The 23360-nt window shown below is 43.3% G+C and overlaps 1 protein-coding gene across 5 annotated transcripts in view; it reads left to right on the top strand.

Annotated features, from left to right (window-relative positions):
• Nucleotides 1-12990: 12990 nt before the first annotated feature.
• The window catches only part of PRR7 (proline rich 7, synaptic), a 167341-nt gene continuing 156971 nt past the window's right edge, over nt 12991-23360 (top strand). The window contains exons 1-2 of one of the 5 annotated variants that reach the window (XM_069763967.1): nt 13016-13887; nt 14122-14412. The gene's annotated coding sequence lies outside the window, so the exon portion shown is untranslated. Of the gene's footprint in view, nt 14413-23360 lie in introns of all 5 variants that reach the window. The other 4 variants (XM_069763971.1, XM_069763966.1, XM_069763969.1 and 1 more) reach the window with 4 other exon arrangements.

Below are 23360 nucleotides of genomic sequence, written 5' to 3'. Positions count from 1 at the left end.
GACAGCGATACGCGTGGGCTCTCCCACCCACCCCTCTTTCTTTAGGTACTGCCCACCATGGCAGTTTTTTGGTGCTTCCTGTGTATCTTCAGGTATATATGCCTATGGACTTTCTTCTTCATCTCACCGGCTCATTCCTATTGATATCCTTGGCCTTTCCTCCTGGCAGCATTGAAAAGCACTCACTTTAAATGGACATTTCTGGCTTTTTTTGTGTGTTTTGTGACCTCCATACCATGCAATTCTAAACTCAGTTTACTGACATCTAACTTATTAAGGCCAGTCTCACACGTCCAGATAATTCCGGTACCGGAAAAATCGGTACCGGAATTATCTGTGTCCGTGTGTCCGTGTGCTCACGTGGTACATCAGTGTGGCACACATGCGGCATCCATTTCTTCTCTCCAGCATCGTTCACTGGAGAGAAGATATAAAAAATATATTTTTTTTGGGGTGTTTAAAATAAAGATCCCTGTCCCCAACCCCCTCCCACCCCCTGTTGCTGGAGAGAAGAAATGAATGGCGGCTTCAGCACCACGCTGGGGGGACAGCGCTTACTGTAGCGCTGTCTCCTGCATGGCACACGGACTGCACACTGACAACATCCGTGTGCGGTACGTGTTTTACACGGACCCATTGACTTTAATGGGTCTGTGTAATACGTGCGCTCCCACGAACACTGACATGTCTCCGTGTTTTCCAAACGGACACACGGTCCGTGAAAACACGCTAACATGTGCAGAGACACATTGATTTTAATGTGTCTACGTGAGTCAGTGTCTCCGGTACGTGAGGAAACTGTCACCTCACGTACCGGAGCCACTGACGTGTGAAACCGGCCTAATGCAGGGGACGACTGGGTCACATTCTGGAAATGAATAGGTCAGGTTTGATGTTTGGTCACGGTTGCTATGAATTATTAGTCATTAATTATTCTCACAAACTTTTGTAATCTATTGATTTGTGATTCTGTCATAGCTTATTATTAATTGCCAGTTTTGTAATGTTGATTCAACACACGGTTATGAAAACTGACAGGTTAATATTGAGGGTTGCGGGTTGACCGCCATGATGTATATTTGTTTTTAACTGTTTTTATTGTTTGTGGATTTGTGTCCTGACATCCAAATAAAGCTATATATTTTATTATTATCTTGATCTGAGTATTGGAACAGGTGTGCACGCCCATTTGTGTCTGGTCTTTTTTGCATTGATTCATGTTGTATTTTCATGCACAGTGTGGCACCCTGCTACACAGATTGACATGCAGACTATTTAACGGAAGTGCACCCTATTTTCTCCTCGGTCACCGATGGGTTGGCATGACAACTAGAGGTCTCCTGGAGACATGGTTGTAACTGTTGGCTTGCTGTGAGCACTGCCCTGTGGAAGGCTCTCATAGCAAGTAATTCTGCTACATACAGGTGATCTGATCATCGCCTGTATGTAACAGAGTCGATCGCGTTATAGCAGCTTCCAGTCTCCCATGGAGACTATTGAAGCATGCCAAAAGTAAAAAAAAATTTTTTTAAAATATATAAAAGTTCAAATCACCCCCTTTCGCACTATTCAAAATAAAATAATAAAAAAAATCAAACATACACATATTCGGTATTGCCGCGTTCAGAATCGCCCAATCTATCAATAAAAAAAGGATTAACCTGATCGCTAAACGGCGTAGTGAGTAAAAAGTCAAAATGCCAGAATTCCGTTTTTTTTTGGTCGCCATGACATTGCATTAAAATGCAATAACGGGCAATCAAAAGAATGGAATCGGAAAATGGCGCAATTTTTTTTTTAAACAAAAGTTTGGAATTTTTTTAACCACTTATATAAAAAGAACCTAGACATGTTTGGTGTCTATGAACTCGTTATGACCTGGAGAATGATAATGGCAGGTCAGTTTTAGCATTTAGTGAACATAGTAAAAAATCTAAACAAAAAAACAACTGTGGGATTGCACTTTTTTTTTGCCATTTCACCACAATTGGACTTGTTTTCCTGTTTTCCAGTACATGATATGTTAAAACCAATGGTGTCGTTCAAAAGTACAACTCATCCTGCAAAAAAACAAGCCCTCGTATTGACCAAAAAAATAAAACTATGGTTCTGGGAAGAAGGGGAGCAAAAAATGAAAATGCAAAGCCAAAAATACCCGGTCTACTTTGTAGCTGAATTGCTGGGGATCTGCATAGAAAGCTGATGCAGAATATGCTGCCGAAACGTTGTCCCGTGCGCATGTGCCCTAAAACTGCTTTTGCGCCTGTTTTATGGGAGTGTTTGTATACTTTTGTGTGTGAGTCGGTTGCTAACACTGTTTTCTACTTTAGACTCCTCAATTCACCTTTTATATGATACGCGAAGAATTGAATTAGGAATTTTTGTATTTCTATATAAATAAGCCAGTCTGTTATGAGGTAATATAAGCCAAGGATGACTTTCCCTAGTATGAGCAGAATTTCCAAGAAAAGCTTGTCATTGCTATTGTACTGCTCTATATATGTACTTGAAGAAATATCTGTGGGCATTATTCTTTGTGTACGGTTATATTTCTGGGTTTCCTCTGAGCCCAATGTGCCATGTACATGTGTTTATGCTTTGTCTTTGAGCCTGAGAAAGAATTCCCAAGTACGGTTTCGTTTTCCTTGGTAACAGTTGCCATAGTAACGTAATGAGGAAAGAGTGGCACATACATTTTTTGTGTGTGTTTGTGCGCACATAAATATATATTTATATACTTCGTTTTATCTATGGGTATGATCATTTGGAAATTCAGTAGCTTCATTAAAGCTCTTAACCGGCACGAGAGGATGATTGGGATTTGTAAGAGCTTTACATAATTAGATTTCTATTGGAATCATTTACTATACATTAAAGGATGCTGAATGAAAGGTAATGCTATTAACAATGACATTCACTAACAGACATCTTGCAAGAGGGATTACATTTTAGGAGCAAAGTCAGCAAGATGGTGTACGGGAAGTGGGCAGATCCTCCTTCATTCACAGCCACATTGTAAGTACGCAGGCTCAGAGCAGTATACCTAGCGTTTAATGTCACGACAGCCCCCTATGATAAACTATAGCATTAGATTTGCTTGGGTTGTGATGTCTTCGACTTGCAAAATTCATGAAAAAGGACAGAGAACCACCTTAGGGTTGCTGTCACCTGCTTTGTCACTCAATGTGGCAGAATGGCTGTTTGTGCTGTCCAGCTGGAGTAATGGGCTCACTGCATGGGCCAACTAGACAGTACCACACCTTACTAAAGCTCCCAGCTTGCTGCTGGTAATTGCCAGATAAACAGGGTGAGCCATTTATGAAGTTGGATCCAAAATGGCTGACTTCAAAATGGCCGCCATGATCACCACCCATCTTGAAAAGTTTTCCCCCTCCCATAAACTAAAATGCCACAAACAGGAAGTTGATATCACCAACCATTCCCATTTTATTTAGGTGTATCCATATAAATGACCCACCCTGCAGTTAGGTCTTCCTCTGGTTTGCAGTTTCTTGTTCTAACCTTGGCCTGTTTAATGACTATTTATGTGATTTTGTGCCTTGTCTGCCCTTTTGGTTCTTACATAGCTATCTGACCACTCCTACCAGCTCCTACCACCGGCCAGTAGCCTACTCCATGACCCCAACCCACGGGCCCCTGTGTAAGCTCAGATCCTTGTACAGGGTTTTAATGACATTGTGGATGCGATTGACAGTAAAGCGTCAGTCTTTGCTGATGACACCAAACTATGCAGGACTCTAAAATCTGACCTAGACATTACAGTATTGGAAAATGATCTGGATAAGATGTCTGAATTAGCAAACACTTGTCAAATTAGGTTAAATGTTGATAAATGTAGAGTAATGCACCTATGATGAAGTTATCCTATTGCTGCATATACATTAAATGGGAGTATACTCGGGACCACAGAACAGGAGAAGGCCTTGGGTATTCTGGTAACAAGTAAGCTGAGCAGCCGTACTGCTGTAGAGAAGGGTCAGGCAATCAGGGAACCCCCTGAGGAAGTGGTACGGAACGCACGTCGGGGTGGTGGGACACAGGACCTATCTGCATTCATCTATATTGCGTTTTAAACACAGGTAATTATGTTGAAGTAATGAACTAATCTCCTACTTACTTATGTGAATATCTATGATAAAAAAAAACAGTACAGAGGCAAAGATGCATACCTGTCCAAGGCCTCCAAACAATTACACTAACCAAAGTGCAGCAGACCCAAGTTAAGATGGTGGATGACAGATGCACAGGTGCAATAATACCGATAATGCAGCCAGCCTACAATCAGGATTTGGCCGCCTGGCACACCTGTGCAAGATAATCTGTATGTGGCATGTTCACACAGAAATGCAGAGCATATGGCTCAAGGCCTATTAGTAACGCCATAAAGCGGGCCAGCCATTACTATAATGCATCCTTTGTGAACAGAGGCCACAGTTTACAGAGCCACCTAGGGCCCAGCTGCACCCTGAAAAAATGACGTGCCCAAAAACATAATGTATGTAAGGTATTGGTTGGTATTATGGCCATAATATTTAAGCTGGCAACCCACGCCAAGGGTCCTTAAGTATTGCCAGTCCTACTCTAACAAAAAAACACCATAAGAGGAAAAAACCTCCACTATTCTTGACAACAAAAAAAACAGTACACAGGCAAAGATGCATACCTGTCCAAGGCCTCCAAACAATTACACTAACACACAGTGGAGGCCTTGGACAGGTATGCATCTTTGCCTGTGTACTGTTTTTTTTTTGTCAAGAATAGTGGAGGTTTTTTGCTCTTAGGGTATGTGTCCACGTGCAGTAAACGCTGCGTGTTTGACGCTGCATAGGGACGCAGCGTCAGACACGCAGCGTCCAGATGTTACAGCATAGTGGAGGGGATTTAATGAAATCCCGTCTCCACTATGCGTGGTAACACGCACGCGGCGGCCCTGCGACTCCGGACATGCTGCGCGTCTTTTCAGATCGCAGCATGTCCGTATATCTTGCGGCGACGCTGCGTCGCCGCAAGATATAGCACAGGGCCCTATGGTGGGGAGCGATGATGCCGGATGTGTGCTGTGAACACATCCGGCATCATCGCGTCCCGGAAAGGGGGCGGGGCTTACCGCAGAGCGGCTAAGCCGCTCCGGCGATACCGCCGGCCATCCTGAAAGTGGACACATACCCTTATGGTGTTTTTTGTTAGAATATCTATGATAGCCAGAATAGCTAAGGCAGAATTAGCCTATTTGACCCAATCTGAAACTTTTCAACTATTGCTTGATATACATATAGGTCTTGTGTGTGTCCCTACTTTTTTTTTAGGTACATATTCATTGCCCTTTATTAATTTGTTTATAAGTTGTTATAATAAAAACTATGTTTTAATTAATTCTATGTCATTGTCACTATATACTGTATATATCTGCCCGCTTACACTAGGTTAATATATATATATATATATATATATATATATATATTTATATACTAGATGGTGGCCCTATTCTAATGCATCGGGTATTCTAGAATATGTATAGTAGTAAATAGCACAGCACACGCAGTGTATAACACAGCCCACATAGTACATAACACAGCCCATGTAGTATCTAACACAGCACACATAGTTTATAGAATGTGGGCACCATATCCCTGTTAAAGAAAGAATTAAAATAAAAAATAGTTATATACTCACCTTCCGGCGGCCCCCGGATCCAGCCCAGGCATTTAACGATGCTCCTCGTGACGCTCCAGTCCCAAGAATGCATTGCGGCAATAACAGTCTCGCGAGACTGCTACGTCATCTCCGGTCATTGCCGCAATGCATTCTTGGGACCGGAGTGTCGCTGGGACCGGAGTGTCGCGAGGATCGGGAAAGGCACCGGAAGGTGAGAATATCATGATTTTTTATTTTTTTTATTATTTTTAACATTAGATCTTTTTACTATTGATGCTGCATAGCAACATACATAGGCAACTTTTGATCAGTGTCATTTGGATGTTTTGGGTTGTCATTATGATTTAAAAAGAGAAAACACAGTAGCTTGACAATAAATAGCCTCACCCAACCACTAACTATGAGTGGAGAAAAAGTTTTGGTGTTATTGTTCATATTCTCTGCAAAAGAAAAAATTCTGCAGGGATATGTAACTTTTGAGCACAAGTGTGTGTGTGTGTACAGTATATAAATATATATATATATATATACATTTATATATATATATATATATATATATATATATAGTACAGACCAAAAGTTTGGACACACCTTGTCATTTAAAGATTTTTCTGTATTTTCATGACTATGAAAATTGTACATTCACACTGAAGGCATCAAAACTATGAATTAACACATGTAGGATTATATACTTAACAAAAAAAGTGTGACACAACTGAAAATATGTCTTATATTCTAGGTTCTTCAAAGTAGCCACCTTTTGCTTTGATGACTGTTTTGCACACTCTTGGCATTCTCTTGATGGGCTTCAAGAGGTAGTCACCGGAAATGCTTTTCACATCACAGGTGTGCCCTGTCAGGTTTAATAAGTGGGATTTCTTGCCTTATAAATGGGGTTGGGACCATCAGTTGTGTTATGCAGAAGTCTGGTGGATACACAGCTGATAGTCCTACTGAATAGACTGTTAGAATTTGTATTATGGCAAGAAAAAAACAGCTAAGTAAAGAAAAACGAGTGGCCATCATTACTTTAAGAAATGAAGGTCAGTCAGTCCAAAAAATTGGGAAATTGAAAGTGTCCCCAAGTGCAGTTGCAAAAACCATCAAGCGCTACAAAGAAACTGGCTCACATGAGGACCACCCCAGGAAAGGAAGACCAAGAGTCACCTTTGCTTCTGAGGATAAGTTTATCTGAGTCACCAGCCTCAGAAATCGCAGGTTAACAGCAGCTCAGATTAGAGAAAAGGTCAATGCCACACAGAGTTCTAGCAGCAGACACATCTCTACAACAACTGTTAAGAGGAGACTTTGTGCAGCAAGCCTTCATGGTAAAATACAGTTAAGTCCATATATATTTGGACAGAGACAACATTTTTCAAATTTTGGTTATAGACATTACCACAATGAATTTTAAACAAAACAATTCAGATGCAGTTGAAGTTCAGACTTTCAGCTTTCATTTGAGGGTATCCACATTAAAATTGGATGAAGGGTTTAAGAGTTTCAGCTCCTTAACATGTGCCACCCTGTTTTTAAAGGAACCAAAAGTAATTGGACAGATTAAATAATTTTAAATAAAATGTTCATTTCTAGTACTTGGCTGAAAACCCTTTGTTGGGAATGACTGCATGAAGTCTTGAACTTATGGACATCACCAGACGCTGTGTTTCCTTCATTCTGATGCTCTGCCAGGCCTTCACTGCGGTGGTTTTCAGTTGCTGTTTGTTTGTGGGCCTTTCTGTCTGAAGTTTATTTAACAAGTGAAATGCTGCTCAATTGGGTTGAGATCAGGTGACTGACTTGGCCATTCAAGAATATTCCACTTCTTTGCTTTAATAAACTCCTGGGTTGCTTTGGCTTTATGTTTTGGGTCATTGTCCATCTGTAGTATGAAACGACGACCAATCAGTTTGGCTGCATTTGGCTGGATCTGAGCACACAGTATGGCTCTGAATACCTCAGAATTCATTCAGCTGCTTCTGTCCTGTGTCACATCATCAATAAACACTAGTGACCCAGTGCCACTGGCAGCCATGCATGCCCAAGCCAGTGCAGCGCCCCAGGGTCCTGGTGGTTGCAGTAATATCATTCTCTTCTAGGGGGGAGTGGTGTTACGTTTGGAGGCAAAAAAGGACAACTTAATCCAGGTATCACAAACATGCAACATATTTCATACTCCAGGCCGCCAGGGGGAGCTCTGCTCCTATTTATTAGGGTACTCCTCACACTTAGGTAAAACTGGTTGCCTGGGGAGGAAGTTAGTCAGTCGCTGGCTGAGCTTTGCTCAGGTAGTTGGTCCCTGACAGGGGTGGGATCCTGTCAGAGGTCGAGACAGAAGGACACGGAGCTGTGCCTGCCCTAAATGTGGCAGCTTCTAGGAAGAGACATTGAAGGAGAACTGTATTGTAGAGAGGGTGAAGAAGTCGTAGCAAAGGAGTGGAGATCAGAGGAGTTCTGCCCTACACAGGCTGCCTCCTTCTGAGGCGCAGGATCCTAGTAGCCGAACACCGAGGGAGCAACGATCCTTTATGCCTTGCTCCAGAGACAGGCAGGACAGCTAATTTCATGTTACCTGTCTGCCCCTACACCCAGGAGGCAAGGTGGCACCCCTTAGAGGCTGGTGCATGATAGAGTCCCTGTAAAACACCTCAAGCCACCGGTCATATGGGTTTGTCCTATCCATCTGGGGGACAGAGAGAGAGACATAACATCTGTAACATCTTCAAAAGTTGAGAGGACCTTATGAGAAGCTTAGCAGTAAGGTACGACAACACACGGCGCTAGAGGAAGGCTACTGATTTCTACCTGGACAAGGGGACTCTGGATTTGCCTCCAAACCGGCCGGACTCTGCCTGCCCTGTGGTCTGGTGCTCTGGACTGTGGATGCTGAAACGTTCAGTAAAAGGTAAAGAGACTGCAACCTTGTGTCCTCGTTCTTCTTTGCGCCTCTCACCATCCACCATCTACACACTGGTAAGCCCTGGGGACATACTTCACTTGTGGGAAGGTATACCATCTAGCTGCTATAACAACACCCCAGTGGGCCCCTTAAAGCAGCGTCGGTCACCCTGACCGAATACCACAGGTGGCGTCACAAACATATCCCTTTAAAGACCTTTCCCTTTCACACGGACATCCCAGGGCCACGGACCGAGTCAGCCACCGTGACATCCCCCCGAGAACCGAAGGACCCGGTACCGAGTACCCCTAGCCCTTGGGAGCGCTCCAATATCACACTGCCTCCGCCGTGTTTTACAGATGATGTGGTATGCTTTGGATCATGAGCTGTACCACGCCTTTGCCATACTTGTCTCTTTCCATCATTCTGGTAGAGGTTGATCTTGGTTTCATCTGTCCAAAGAATGTTCTTCCAGAACTGTGTTGGCTTTTTTAGATGTTTTATTTAGCAAAGTCCAGTCTAGCCTTTTTATTCTTGATGCTTATGAGTGGCTTGCACCGTGCAGTGAACCCTGTATTTACTTTCATGCAGTCTTCTCTTTATGGTAGATTTGGATATTGATACACCTACCTTCTGGAGAGTGTTGCTCACTTGGTTGGCTGTTGTGAAGGGGGTTTCTCTTCACCATGGAGATTATTCTGCGAGCATCCACCACTGTTGTCTTCCGTGGGTGCCCGGGTCTTTTTGCCTTGATGAGTTCACCAGTGCTTTATTTCTTTCTCAGGATGTACCAAACTGTAGATTTTGCAACTCCTAATATTGTAGCAATTTCTCGGATGGGTTTTTTCTGTTTTCGCAGCTTAAGGATGGCTTGTTTCACCTGCATGGAGATCTCCTTTGACCGCTTGTTTACTTCACAGCAAAACCTTCCAAATGCAAGCACCACACCTCAAACCAACTCCAGGCCTTTTATCTGCTTAATTGAGAATGACATAACGAAGGGATTGCCCACACCTGTCCATGAAATAGCCTTGGAGTCAACTGTCCAATTACTTTTGGTCCCTTTAAAAACAGGGTGGCACATGTTAAGGAGCTGAAACTTCTAAACCCTTCATCCAATTTTAATGTGGATACCCTCAAATGAAAGCTGAAAGTCTGAACTTCAACTGCATCTGAATTGTTTTGTTTAAAATTCATTGTGGTAATGTCTATAACCAAAATTAGAAAAATGTTGTCTCTGTCCAAATATATATGGACTTCACTGTAGCTGCTAGGAAACCACTGCTAAGGACAGACAACAAGCAGAAGAGACTTGTTTGGGCTAAAGAACACAAGGAGTGGACATTAGACCAGTGGAAATCTGTGCTTTGGTCTGATGAGTCCAAATTTGAGATCTTTGGTTCCAACCACCGTGTCTTAGTGCGACGCAGAAAAGATGAACGGATGGACTCTACATGCCTGGTTCTCACCATGAAGCATGGAGGAGGAGGTTTGATGGTGTGGGGGTGCTTTGCTGGTGACACTGTTGGGGATTTATTCAAAATCGAAGGCATACTGAACCAGCATGACTACCACAGCATCTTGCAGTGGCATGCAATTCCATCCGGTTTGCATTTAGTTGGACCATCATTTATTTTTCAACAGGACAATGACCACAAACACACCTCCAGGCTGTGTAAGGGCTTTTTGACCAAGAAGGAGAATGATGGGGTGCTACACCAGATGACCTGCCCTCCACAGTCACCAGACCTGAACCTAATCGAGATGGTTTGGGGTGAGCTGGACCGCAGAGTGAAGGCAAAAGGGCCAACAAGTGCTAAGCATCTCGGGGAACTCCTTCAAGATTGTTGGAAGACCATTCCCGGTGACTACCTCTTGAAGCTCATCAAGAGAATGCCAAGAGTGTGCAAAACAGTCATCAAACCAAAAAGTGGCTACTTTGAAGAACCTAGAATATAAGACATAATTTCAGTTGTTTCACACTTTTTGTTAAGTATATAATTCCACATGTGTTAATTCATAATTTTGATGCCTTCAGTGTGAAATTACATTTTTCATAGTCATGAAACTACAGAAAAATCTTTAAATGAGAAGATGTGTCCAAACTTTTGGTCTGTACTATATATATATATATCACATAGGAAAATAAGTATTTGATACACTGCCGATTTTGCAAGTTTTCCCACCTGCAAAGCATCGTAAGATCTGTAATTTTTTATTGTAGGTACACTTCAACTGTGAGAAACAGAATAAAAAAAAATCCAGTAATTCACATTGCATGATTTTTACATAATTCATTTGCATTTTATTCCACGAAATAAGTGTTTGATGCAATAGAAAAACAGAGCTTAATATTTCGTACAGAAACCTTTGCAATTACAGAGGTCAGACGTTTCCTGTAGTTTTTTATCGCGTTTGCACACACTGCAGCAGGGATTTTGGTCCAATCCTCCATACAGATCTTCTCCAGATTTTTCAGGTTTTAGGTCTGTCACTGGGCAACATTGAGTTTCAGCCTCTTCTATTGCGTTCAGGTCTGGAAACTGGCTAAGGCTAGGTTCACACTAGCGTTGCGCCGCCCTGCGTCGGCGACGCAACGCGCGACGCACGTAAAAACGCGCGCAAACGCGCGCAAAAACGCGCGCGTTTTGCGACGCGTGCGTCGTTTTTGACGAAAATCGGACGCACAGAAAATGCTACAATGTAGCGTTTTCTTGCGTCCGACGCTAGCGTCGGAAACGACGCACGTGGCGAAAAACGCCACCAAAACAACGCACGCGTCCCCTATGTTAAACATAGGGGCGCGTCGCCGCTGCGTCGCCGCTGCGTCGCCGGCGCAACAGCGACGCACATTGGCGGAACGCCAATGTGAACGTAGCCTAAGCCACTCCAGGACCTTGAAATGACTCATAGGGTAAGTTCACACAGGGCGTTTTTGCTGCGTTTTTTTATGGTTATTTTTAGCTGCTTTTTACAATACCAGCAAAGCCTAGGATATTTCAGAAATATCATGCACACACATTGGTTTTTTTTTTGTCATCAGGATTTTGTGCTTTGCAGCATTTTTTGACATAGAGCATGTCACTTCTTTCAGCGTTTTTCACCCATTGACTTGAATGGATGGTGAAAAATCACTGCAAAGTTGAAAAAGAGTGTGGCTTCTACAAATAATGAATGATCCTACACAAATGTCAATATCCACAAAAGACTACCTCAAAAAGGGCAAGCTGAAGGTTTTACAATGGCCCTCACTGTCCCCTGATCTTGCTATCATTGAAAATCTGTGGCTAGATCTCAAAATAGCAGTTCATGCAAGACGACCCAGGAATCTCACTGCACTGGAAGAATGGATGAAAATCCCTCAACAAGAATTGAAAGAGTCTTGGCTGGCTACTAGTGATGAGTGAGCACTAAAATGCTCGGGCATTATTATAGAATATAGAAGGGATTTGAATCTGCCCTGAATTTTTTTCTTGTACGTGGCAGCAAGCGACTCTCGGCAGGGAGACTAGGACCGATTTTCCATACGTTTAGTGTGATGCCAGTCTAAGGCAGAAAGTAGCAGTGTTTCGACACTACATGGAATTTGACGTCATTGCTATAATGCTGGAATCACACGAGCGTATGGCATCTGATGCGATATGATAATGAGCCTCGGCTTCTGCTCCGCTGTATGAGCTGAGTGTCAGTGCTCCGATCCTCTCGCATCAGAGAATGGCGGCTCTGCTGCGGAGGAGACGGAGAAAGTAATTTCTCCATCTCCTCTATTACCTATTTTGGCTTATACTGCACTGCACTTGGGTGTCATCCGAGTGTAGCCCGATGTTTCACACGCACCCATACACTTGTATGGGTGTGTGCACTGAGAGTGGAGTCACGCTCCAAATCCCAGCATGCTGCCATTGTTCTCTCATGCCGAATCGGGCGACAGTGTGGCGGGAAGGTTTGTATGGTCTCTGTGGTGGTCCACTGTATTGGAGGATGTACTGGGGGTGTCTGGGGAAAAGTGCACACGTGGGGCACACACCTGAGGACTCTCCCAGCATGCCTGGCCACTGCAGGCCTTCAGGGCATGCTGGGACGTATTGTCCACCCTCTGAGCTGCCACATAACGTGTTGAGCAGGATGGGTCTCAGCCATGAGTAATGAATGTGCAGCCGCTCTGGGTGCAGGAGGAAATGTGCTCAGCACTGTGCCCACACACAAGCCTGGTGACACTGAGGTGGGCAGTGCAGGGCATGGGTACCCTGGGTCTATGACATGCAGCAGGAGCTCCCTGGGTATCGCCATGGCATTAACCCTCTGAGTGCCCTCTCCCCGCAACACCCCCGACCGCCTGCCACTCTGTGCTGTCTGCGAGCGTCGTGATTTCCTGCTTACTCTGTTACCATGACAACAGCAGCTAGCAGCAATGTAATGAATAGGAATCCGGCGACACATGCCAGCACATAGAGTGCACGTGTGCCGCACATAGAGGGGCGCTACACCCCCGGGCACTGTGTGTGGAGGGCACGAGGGGCAGAGAAGGGAACCCACCACCGGGGACACAGACAGTTCATCCCCTCCCTCTGGGGGACAAGGGAACCCTGCGTATGACAGGGACACATAGCGCTGCTGTGGGGGAGGGGAGAGCAGCCAGCCCGAGCTAGGTGACGGCAGGGAATTCTCCGCTCAGCAGAGACCCCCAGGTGCCCCCTGCACCGCTGCCCACAGCTGGGGGAGGACACCGCAGCACGGTGCCACCATCACACCCAGGAGCCGCAGACGAGAACCAGCCTCACATCCTCAGCAGCCAAATCTGGGGGAGGGAGTTGTAGGAAGGAGGAAGACAGACTGTCAGCTCAGTGTACCGGGCAACAAAAGGCTGCCACCATCCTGTGTGCCCGTCTCCTGCCACCGCTCAGGTACCAGGCGACAAAAGGCTGCCACCATCCTGTGTGCCCGTCTCCTGCCACCGCTCAGTGTACCGGGCAACAAAAGGCTGCCACCATCCTGTCTGCCCGTCTCCTGCCACCGCTCAGGTACCAGGCGACAAAAGGCTGCCACCATCCTGTGTGCCCGTCTCCTGCCACCGCTCAGTGTACCGGGCAACAAAAGGCTGCCACCATCCTGTGTGCCCGTCTCCTGCCACCGCTCAGGTACCGGGCAACAAAAGGCTGCCACCATCCTGTCTGCCCGTCTCCTGCCACCGCTCAGGTACCGGGCGACAAAAGGCTGCCACCATCCTGTGTGCCCGTCTCCTGCCACCGCTCAGGTACCGGGCGACAAAAGGCTGCCACCATCCTGTGTGCCCGTCTCCTGCCACCGCTCAGGTACCGGGCAACAAAAGGCTGCCACCATCCTGTGTGCCCGTCTCCTGCCACCGCTCAGGTACCGGGCGACAAAAGGCTGCCACCATCCTGTGTGCCCGTCTCCTGCCACCGCTCAGTGTACCGGGCAACAAAAGGCTGCCACCATTCTGTCTGCCCGTCTCCTGCCACCGCTCAGTGTACCGGGCAACAAAAGGCTGCCACCATCCTGTGTGCCCGTCTCCTGCCACCGCTCAGGTACCGGGCGACAAAAGGCTGCCACCATCCTGTGTGCCCGTCTCCTGCCACCGCTCAGTGTACCGGGCAACAAAAGGCTGCCACCATCCTGTGTGCCCGTCTCCTGCCACCGCTCAGGTACCGGGCAACAAAAGGCTGCCACCATCCTGTCTGCCCGTCTCCTGCCACCGCTCAGGTACCGGGCGACAAAAGGCTGCCACCATCCTGTGTGCCCGTCTCCTGCCACCGCTCAGGTACCAGGGAACCTCTGCAGAGGGAGGGGCGACTGCAGCCTGGGGGGCACGGGAAGAGGTGAGTGGGGTCTGTGTGTCAGGCACTGCATGCAGATGTGAGGGGGCAGCAGCTGGGGGCTGCATCTCTCCATGTCTATGGCCGCTGGGCTAGTGTATACCCGTGTATGTAGCATCTGTGTATACAGCCACTGTATATATAGTCAGTGTGTATATAGCCGCTGGGCTAGTATATACCCGTGGATGTAGCATCTGTGTATACAGCCACTGTGTATATAGTCAGTGTGTATATAGTCACTGCACTGTGTATATAGTCACTCAGTATATAGCCACTGTGTATATAGTCAGTGTGTATATAGCCATTATGGATATAGCCGCTATGTATACAGCCACTGTGTATATAGTCTGTATGTATATAGTCAGTGTGTATACAGCCACTATGTATACAGCCACTATGTATACAGCCACTATGTATACAGCCACTGTGTATATAGTTACTATGTATATAGTCAGTGTATATATAGCCACTATGTATAGTCAGTGTGTATATAGCCACTGTGTATATAGTCAGTACGTATATAGCCACTGTGTATATAGCACTGTGTATATAATCACTATGTATACAGCCACTATGTATATAGTCACTCAGTATATAGCCACTGTGTATATAGCACTATGTATATAGCACTGTGTATATAGTCACTATGTATATAGCACTATGTATATAGCACTGTGTATATAGCCACTGTGTATATAGCACTATGTATATAGCACTGTGTATATAGTCACTATGTATACAGCCACTCAGTATATAGTCAGTGTGTATATAGCCACTATGTATATAGTCAGTATGTATACAGCCACTATGTATACAGCCACTATGTATATAGCCACTCAGTATATAGCCACTGTGTATATAGCACTATGTATATAGCACTGTGTATATAGTCACTATGTATATAGCACTATGTATATAGCACTGTGTATATAGCCACTGTGTATATAGCACTATGTATATAGCACTGTGTATATAGTCACTATGTATACAGCCACTCAGTATATAGTCAGTGTGTATATAGCCACTATGTATATAGTCAGTATGTATACAGCCACTATGTATACAGCCACTATGTATATAGCCACTCAGTATATAGCCACTCAGTATATAGTCACTATGTATATAGCCACTATGTATATAGTCAGTATGTATACAGCCACTATGTATACAGCCACTATGTATATAGCCACTCAGTATATAGTCACTGTGTTGTAGCCACTGCCCTGTGTATATAATCACTATGTATACAGCCACTATGTATATAGTCACTCAGTATATAGCCACTGTGTATATAGCACTATGTATATAGCACTGTGTATATAGTCACTATGTATATAGCACTATGTATATAGCACTGTGTATATAGCCACTGTGTATATAGCACTATGTATATAGCACTGTGTATATAGTCACTATGTATATAGCCACTCAGTATATAGTCACTATGTATATAGCCACTATGTATATAGTCACTATGTATACAGCCACTATGTATATAGCCACTCAGTATATAGTCACTGTGTTGTAGCCACTGCCCTGTGTATATAACCACTATGTATACAGCCACTATGTATATAGCCATGTCCCATCTGGACTAATATATACAGTACCTGTGTATATAGGCTCTGTGTATACAACCACTATGTATATAGCCACTCACTATATAGTCAGTGTGTATATAGCATCTATGTATATAGCCACCATGTATATAGTCAATGTGTATATAGCCACTGTGTGTATATATAGTCAGTATATATATATATATATATATATATATATATAGCCACTGCACTGTGTATACAACCACTATGTATCCAGTCACTGTGTATATAGCCATGTCCCAGCTGGGCTAGTATATACCTGTGTATATAGCCACTGTGTATATAGCCTAGCCACTGTGTAGATTGTCATGTATATATATATATATATATATATATATATATATTTATATATATATAGTCACTATGTATATAGCCACTATGCATATAGTCAGTATGTATATAGTCACTATGTATATAGCCACTGTGTATATAGCCAATTTGTATGTAGCCACTGTGCATATAGTCACGGTATATATACATAGCCATTATGGATATAGCCACTGTGTATATAGTCACTGTGTATATATATAGCCATTATGGATATAGCCACTATGTATATAGTCAGTGTGTATATAGTCACTATGTATATAGCCACTGTGTGTATAGTCAGTATGTATATAGCCACTGTGTATATAGTCACTGTGTATATATATATAGCCATTATGGATATATAATATATATATATATATATATATATATATATATATATATATATATATATATAATTTGTATGTAGCCACTGTGCATATAGTCACGGTATATATACATAGCCATTATGGATATAGCCACTGTGTATATAGTCACTGTGTATATATATATAGCCATTATGGATATATATATAATATATATATATATATATATATATATATATATATATAATTTGTATGTAGCCACTGTGCATATAGTCACGGTATATATACATAGCCATTATGGATATAGCCACTATGTATATAGTCAGTGTGTATATAGTCACTATGTATATAGCCACTGTGTGTATAGTCAGTATGTATATAGCCACTGTGTATATAGTCACTGTGTATATATATATATAGCCATTATGGATATAGCTATTATGGATATAGCCACTATGTATATAGTCAGTGTGTATATAGGCAGTATGTATATAGCCACTGTGTATATAGTCACTGTGTGTATATATATATATATATATAGCCATTATGGATATAGCTATTATGGATATAGCCACTATGTATATAGTCAGTGTGTATATAGTCACTATGTATATAGCCACTGTGTATATAGTCACTATGTATATAGCCACTGTGTATATAGTCAGTATGTATATAGCCACTGTGTATATAGTCACTGTGTATATATATAGCCATTATGGATATAGCTATTATGGATATAGCCACTATGTATATAGTCAGTGTGTATATAGGCAGTATGTATATAGCCACTGTGTGTATAGTCAGTATGTATATAGCCACTATGTATATAGTCAGTATGTATATAGCCACTGTGTGTATAGTCAGTATGTATTTAGTCACTGTGTATATAGTCACTATTAGTGATGAGCGAGTGTACCCGTTGCTCGGGTTTTCCTGAGCATGCTCAGGTGATCTCCGAGTATTTGTTAGTGTTCGGCGATTAACCCCTTCCTGACATGCGCCGTAGCTAGTACGGCGCATGTCGGGTCCCCTGCTTTGATGTGGGCTCCGGCGGTGAGCCCACATCAAAGTCGTGACATGTCAGCTGTTTTGTACAGCTGACATGTGCGCTCAATAGCGGAGGGTGAAATCGCGATTCACCCACCGCTATTAACCTGTTAAATGCCGCTGTCAAACGCAGACAGCGGCATTTAACCGGCGCTTCCGGCCGGGCGGCCGGAAATTATGTCATCGCCGACCCCCGTCACATGATCGGGGGTCGGCGATACATCAGGATGGTCCTTGAGACCTCTATGGCTACTGATGCCGGCCTGCTGTGAGCGCCCCCCTGTGGTCGGTGCTCATAGCAAGCCTGCATTTCAGCTACATAGCAGCGATCTGATTATCACTGCTATGTAGCAGAGTCGATCAGGCTATGCCAGCTTTTAGCGTCCCATGGAGGCTATTGAAGCATGGCAAAAGTAAAAAGAAAATGTTTTTAAAAATTTGAAAAAAATTAAAAAAATATAAAAGTTTAAATCACCCCCCTTTCGCCCCATCCAAAATAAAACAATTAAAAAAATCAAACCTACACATATTTGGTATCGCCTCATTCAGAATCGCCCGATCTATCAATATAAAAAAACATTAACCTGATTGCTAAACGGCGTAGCGAGAAAAAATTTGAAACGCCAGAATTACGTTTTTTTGGTCACCGCAACATTTTATTAAAATGCAATAACAGGCGATCAAAAGAACGTATCTGCACAAATGTGGTATCATTAAAAACGTCAGCTCGGCACGCAAAAAATAAGCCCTCACCCGACCCCAGATCACGAAAAATGGAGACGCTACGGGTATCGGAAAATGGCACTTTTTTTTTTTTTTTTAGCAAAGTTTTGAATTTTTTTTCACCACTTAGGTAAAAAATAACCTGGACATGTTTGGTGTCTATGAACTCGTAATGACCTGAAGAATCATAATGGCAGCTCAGTTTTAGCATTTAGTGAACCTAGCAAAAAAGCCAAACAAAAAACCAGTGTGGGATTGCACTTTTTATTTCAATTTCACCGCACTTGGAATTCTTTTCCCGTTTTCTAGTACAAGACATGGTAAAAACAATGGTGTCGTTCAAAAGTACAACTCGTCCTGCAAAAAATAAGCCCTCACATGGCCATATTGACGGAAAAATAAAAAAGTTATGGCTGTGGGAAGGAAGGGAGTGAAAAAGGAAAACACAAAACCCGAAAAGGGCCGCGGCGGGAAGGGGTTAAGTTTTCATCACTGCAGCTGAATGATTTACAGCTACTAGCCTGCTTGATTACATGTGAGATTTCCCTAATAACCAGGCAACCCCCACACGTACTCAGCCTGGCTAATAGCTATAAATCATTCAGCTGCCGAGATGAAACTAAATCTCCGAACGCTAATACTCGGCGATCACCCGAGCGTGCTCAGGAAAACCCGAGCAATAAGTATACTCGCTCATCAGTAGTCACTATGAATATAGTCAGAATGTATCTAGTCAGTATGTATATAGTCAGTGTGTATATAGTCAGTATGTATATAGCCACTATGTATATAGTCACTGTGTATATAGTCAGTACGTATATAACCACTGTGTATTTAGCCACTATGTGTATAGCCACTATGTATATAGCCACTGTGTATATAGTCAGTATGTATATAATAGTATGTATAATCAGTATGTATATAGCTACTGTCTATATAGCCACTGTATATATACCCTCTATGTATATAGCCGCTATGTATATAGTCAGTATGCATATAGCTAATATGTATATAGTTAGCAGAAAAAACTTCCTCACTATTATCAGAAATATTGAGCCCTTCCAACATCAATATAGCACCAATAGAAACAACCGAAGGATCAGTCAATCAAAGTACCGTATATACTTGAGTATAAGCCGACCCGAGTATAAGCCGACCCCCCTAATTTTGCCACAAAAAACTGGGAAAACTTATTGACTCGAGTATAAGCCTAGGGTGGAAAATGCAGCAGCTACTGGTAAATTTCAAAAATAAAAATAGATGCTCCATACCGTTCATTATTGCCCCATAGATGCTCCATATACAACTGTGCTATATACAATGCTCTATACCGTTCATTATGGCCCCATAGATGCTCCATAGAAAGCTGTGCCCCATATATATTGCTCTGCACCGTTGATTATGGCCCCATAGATGCTCCTTATAAAGCTGTGCCCCATATATTTATATGCTCTGCACCTTTGATTATGGCCCCATAGATGCTCGTTATAATGCTGTGCCATTTAGAATGCTCTGCACCGTTGATTATGGCCCCATAGGTGCTCCTTATAAAGCTGTGCCCCATATATTTATATGCTCTGCACCGTTCATTATGGCCCCATAGATGCTCGTTATAATGCTGTGCCATATAGAATGCTCTGCACCGTTGATTATGGCCCCATAGGTGCTCCTTATAAAGCTGTGCCCCATATATTTATATGCTCTGCACCTTTGATTATGGCCCCATAGATTCTCCTTATAAAGCTGTGCCGTATATATTGCTCTGACCCGTTGATTATGGCCCCATAGATGCTCCTTATAAAGCTGTGCCCCATGTATTTATTGCTCTGCACCGTTGATTATGGCCCCATAGATGCTCCATATAGAATGCTGCTGCTGCAATAAAAAAAAAAAATCACATACTCACCTCTCTTGCTCAGGACGCCGGCGCTTTCAATACTTACCTGCTCCTCATGCGGCTCCGTCTCCAGCACTGACGCTCAGCAGAGGGCGCGCACTGACTACGTCACCGCGCCCTCTAACCTGAGCGTCACTGCTAGAGGACGCTGCAGACGGAGCCGCACCGGAGCGAGGAGCAGTTAAATATCACGCAGCGCTCCCCTCCCCGTATACTTACCTGCTCCTGGCGCGGTCCCTGCAGTCCCTGGCTTCCCCGGCGCTGCAGCTTCTTCCTGTAATTGAGCGGTCACAGTTAACGATCATTTACAGCAATGAATATGCGGCTCCTCCCCTATGGGAGGTGGAGCCGCCTATTCATTTCTGTAATGAGCGGTGCCATGTGACCACTCAGTACAGGAAGAATCTGCAGCGCCGGGGAAGCCAGGGACTGCAGGGACCGCGCCAGGAGCAGGTAAGTATAATTACACAGCCCCCACTCCCCTTCCCCTGCCGACCTCCCGGTATATGACTCGAGTATAAGCCGAGAGGGGGACTTTCAGCCCCAAAAAATGGGCTGAAAATCTCGGCTTATACTCGAGTATATACGGTATATAAAAATATAACAAATTTACGGTATTTAGAAAAACTATAATACATAGTAACAGCACAGAAAAATACAAATACAAATATGACTATATGGGCGTATTTGGAACCAGTCAGCATAGACCAACTACAGCAGAGATTCCATGACACATAACTTCAAAATAATAACATCAATTGATTTATAGTAACTTTAGATGTGTCCATGGAATCGCCCAGTGTGATGGACACTATGACACAGTGTTAAAAAAAGGCTGCAGTATATATAGGGCCAATTATACATCAATAAGTAACACGGTCAAAAACTGATCGATCAGCCCTACAACGGCAGTGAGCTATAACCACATAACAGAAAGTAACCCTTATAAGAGGAACATATTACACGTCATTTCAAGGGCATGCTCTCATGTTGCCACAGCCATAGCTTGCACATTAATTACATGTGTACATGGCAGAGGGATAGATGACTGCTGTAACTGCACCTCGACGCGCGTTTCACCGCCGATTGCAGTTGTTGTCAGGAGGTGGAGTAGCATATCATGTGTGTGCTTAAATAGTAGTATGACAGAAGAGATTGGGTCACAAGGGCCTAAAGAAAACTACCTTAACGTCCATATTGAATGATATATATAAAACATGTATCTTTATTAATTCAAAATATTAATAAATAAATTTATGTACTCTGTGGCATAATTAATACTTCAGTGCCATGAATAAATATCCGTATTAAAGTGTATACATTAAAAGGTGATAGATAGTGAAAATAATATAATATTGTGATAATTAAAACTATACAGAAAATATAATAATAATAATAATAATAATAATTTTATTTATATAGCGCCAACATATTCCGCAGCGCTTTACAAATTATAGAGGGGACTTGTACAGACAATAGACATTACAGCATAACAGAAATCACAGTTCAAAACAGATACCAGGAGGAATGAGGGCCCTGCTCGCAAGCTTACAAACTATGGGGAAAAGGGGAGACACGAGAGGTGGATGGTAACAATTGCTTTAGTTATTCGGACCAGCTATAGTGTAAGGCTCAGGTGTTCATGTAAAGCTGCATGAACCAGTTACCTGCCTAAGTATGTAGCAGTACAGACACAGAGGGCTAGTACTGCATAAAGTGTATGAGAACATGATGCGAGGAACCTTTTTCTTTTTTTTTTTTTTATTATAAATAGGCCACACAGGGATCGTTAGGTTAATGCATTGAGGCGGTAGGCCAGTCTGAACAAATGAGTTTTTAGGGCACGCTTAAAACTGTGGGGATTGGGGATTAATCGTATTAACCTAGGTAGTGCATTCCAAAGAATCGGCGCAGCACGTGTAAAGTCTTGGAGACGGGAGTGGGAGGTTCTGATTATTGAGGATGCTAACCTGAGGTCATTAGCGGAGCGGAGGGCACGGGTAGGGTGGTAGACTGATACCAGGGAGGAGATGTAGGGTGGTGCTGAGCCATGGAGTGCTTTGTGGATGAGGGTAGTAGTTTTGTACTGGATTCTGGAGTGGATGGGTAGCCAGTGTAATGACTGGCACAGGGTAGAGGCATCGGTGTAACGGTTGGTGAGGAATATGATCCTGGCTGCAGCATTCAGGACAGATTGGAGCGGGGAGAGTTTTGCAAGAGGGAGACCGATTAGTAGAGAGTTACAATAGTCCAGACGAGAATGAATAAGTGAAACAGTCAGAGTTTTTGCAGAGTCGAAAGTAAGAAAAGGGCGAATTCTAGAAATGTTTTTGAGATGCAGGTAAGAAGAGCGAGCCAGTGATCGGATGTAGGGGGTGAATGAAAGGTCAGAATCAAGGATGACCCCAAGGCAGCGGGCATGTTGCTTTGGAGTAATGGTGGAACCGCACACGGAGATGGCAATGTCAGGCAAAGGTAGGTTAGTAGAGGGAGAGAACACGAGGAGTTCAGTTTTTGACAGGTTTAGTTTCAGATAGAGGGAGGACATGATGTTAGAGACAGCGGTAAGACAATCACTGGTGTTTTCTAATATACATACATACAAAATATACATACATAACAACCAATAAGTGCATTAAATCCAAAAATACTAATTTTTGACATGTAGTTCAATAAATGGGGAGGTCCTCATGACAGAAAACTTGATCCATGTTTGGTAATGCCCTTCAGAGGATCAGATGGGTTGTCCCAGCGGTACGTCACATACCAGCTTGTAGTTAACTACTATAAAAAGACAGACAGATAAGTAAGTACCAAACAGCATAAAAAAGATTAAAACATCTATTTCTAAAGGTAAATAAAATTCGTACTACTCAAGAAAAGGTTTGAAACTCAAAAATTCATTTAGACTCTTGGGGGCAACAGTATCCAGAACCACCATCCACTTAGTTTCTCTCTTCAACAGTTCTCTCTTATAGTCACCTCCCCTGGTACCCAGTTGTACTCGGTCTGTACCCCTCACTTTGAAATAATTGGGGTTACTGTTGTGGT

The sequence above is a fragment of the Ranitomeya imitator genome, chromosome 4 (assembly GCF_032444005.1).
Source record: "Ranitomeya imitator isolate aRanImi1 chromosome 4, aRanImi1.pri, whole genome shotgun sequence".
NCBI lineage: Eukaryota > Metazoa > Chordata > Amphibia > Anura > Dendrobatidae > Ranitomeya > Ranitomeya imitator.
The sequence above is the reverse complement of the archived record's forward strand: the minus strand, read 5'-3'. Positions and strand labels throughout refer to the sequence as shown.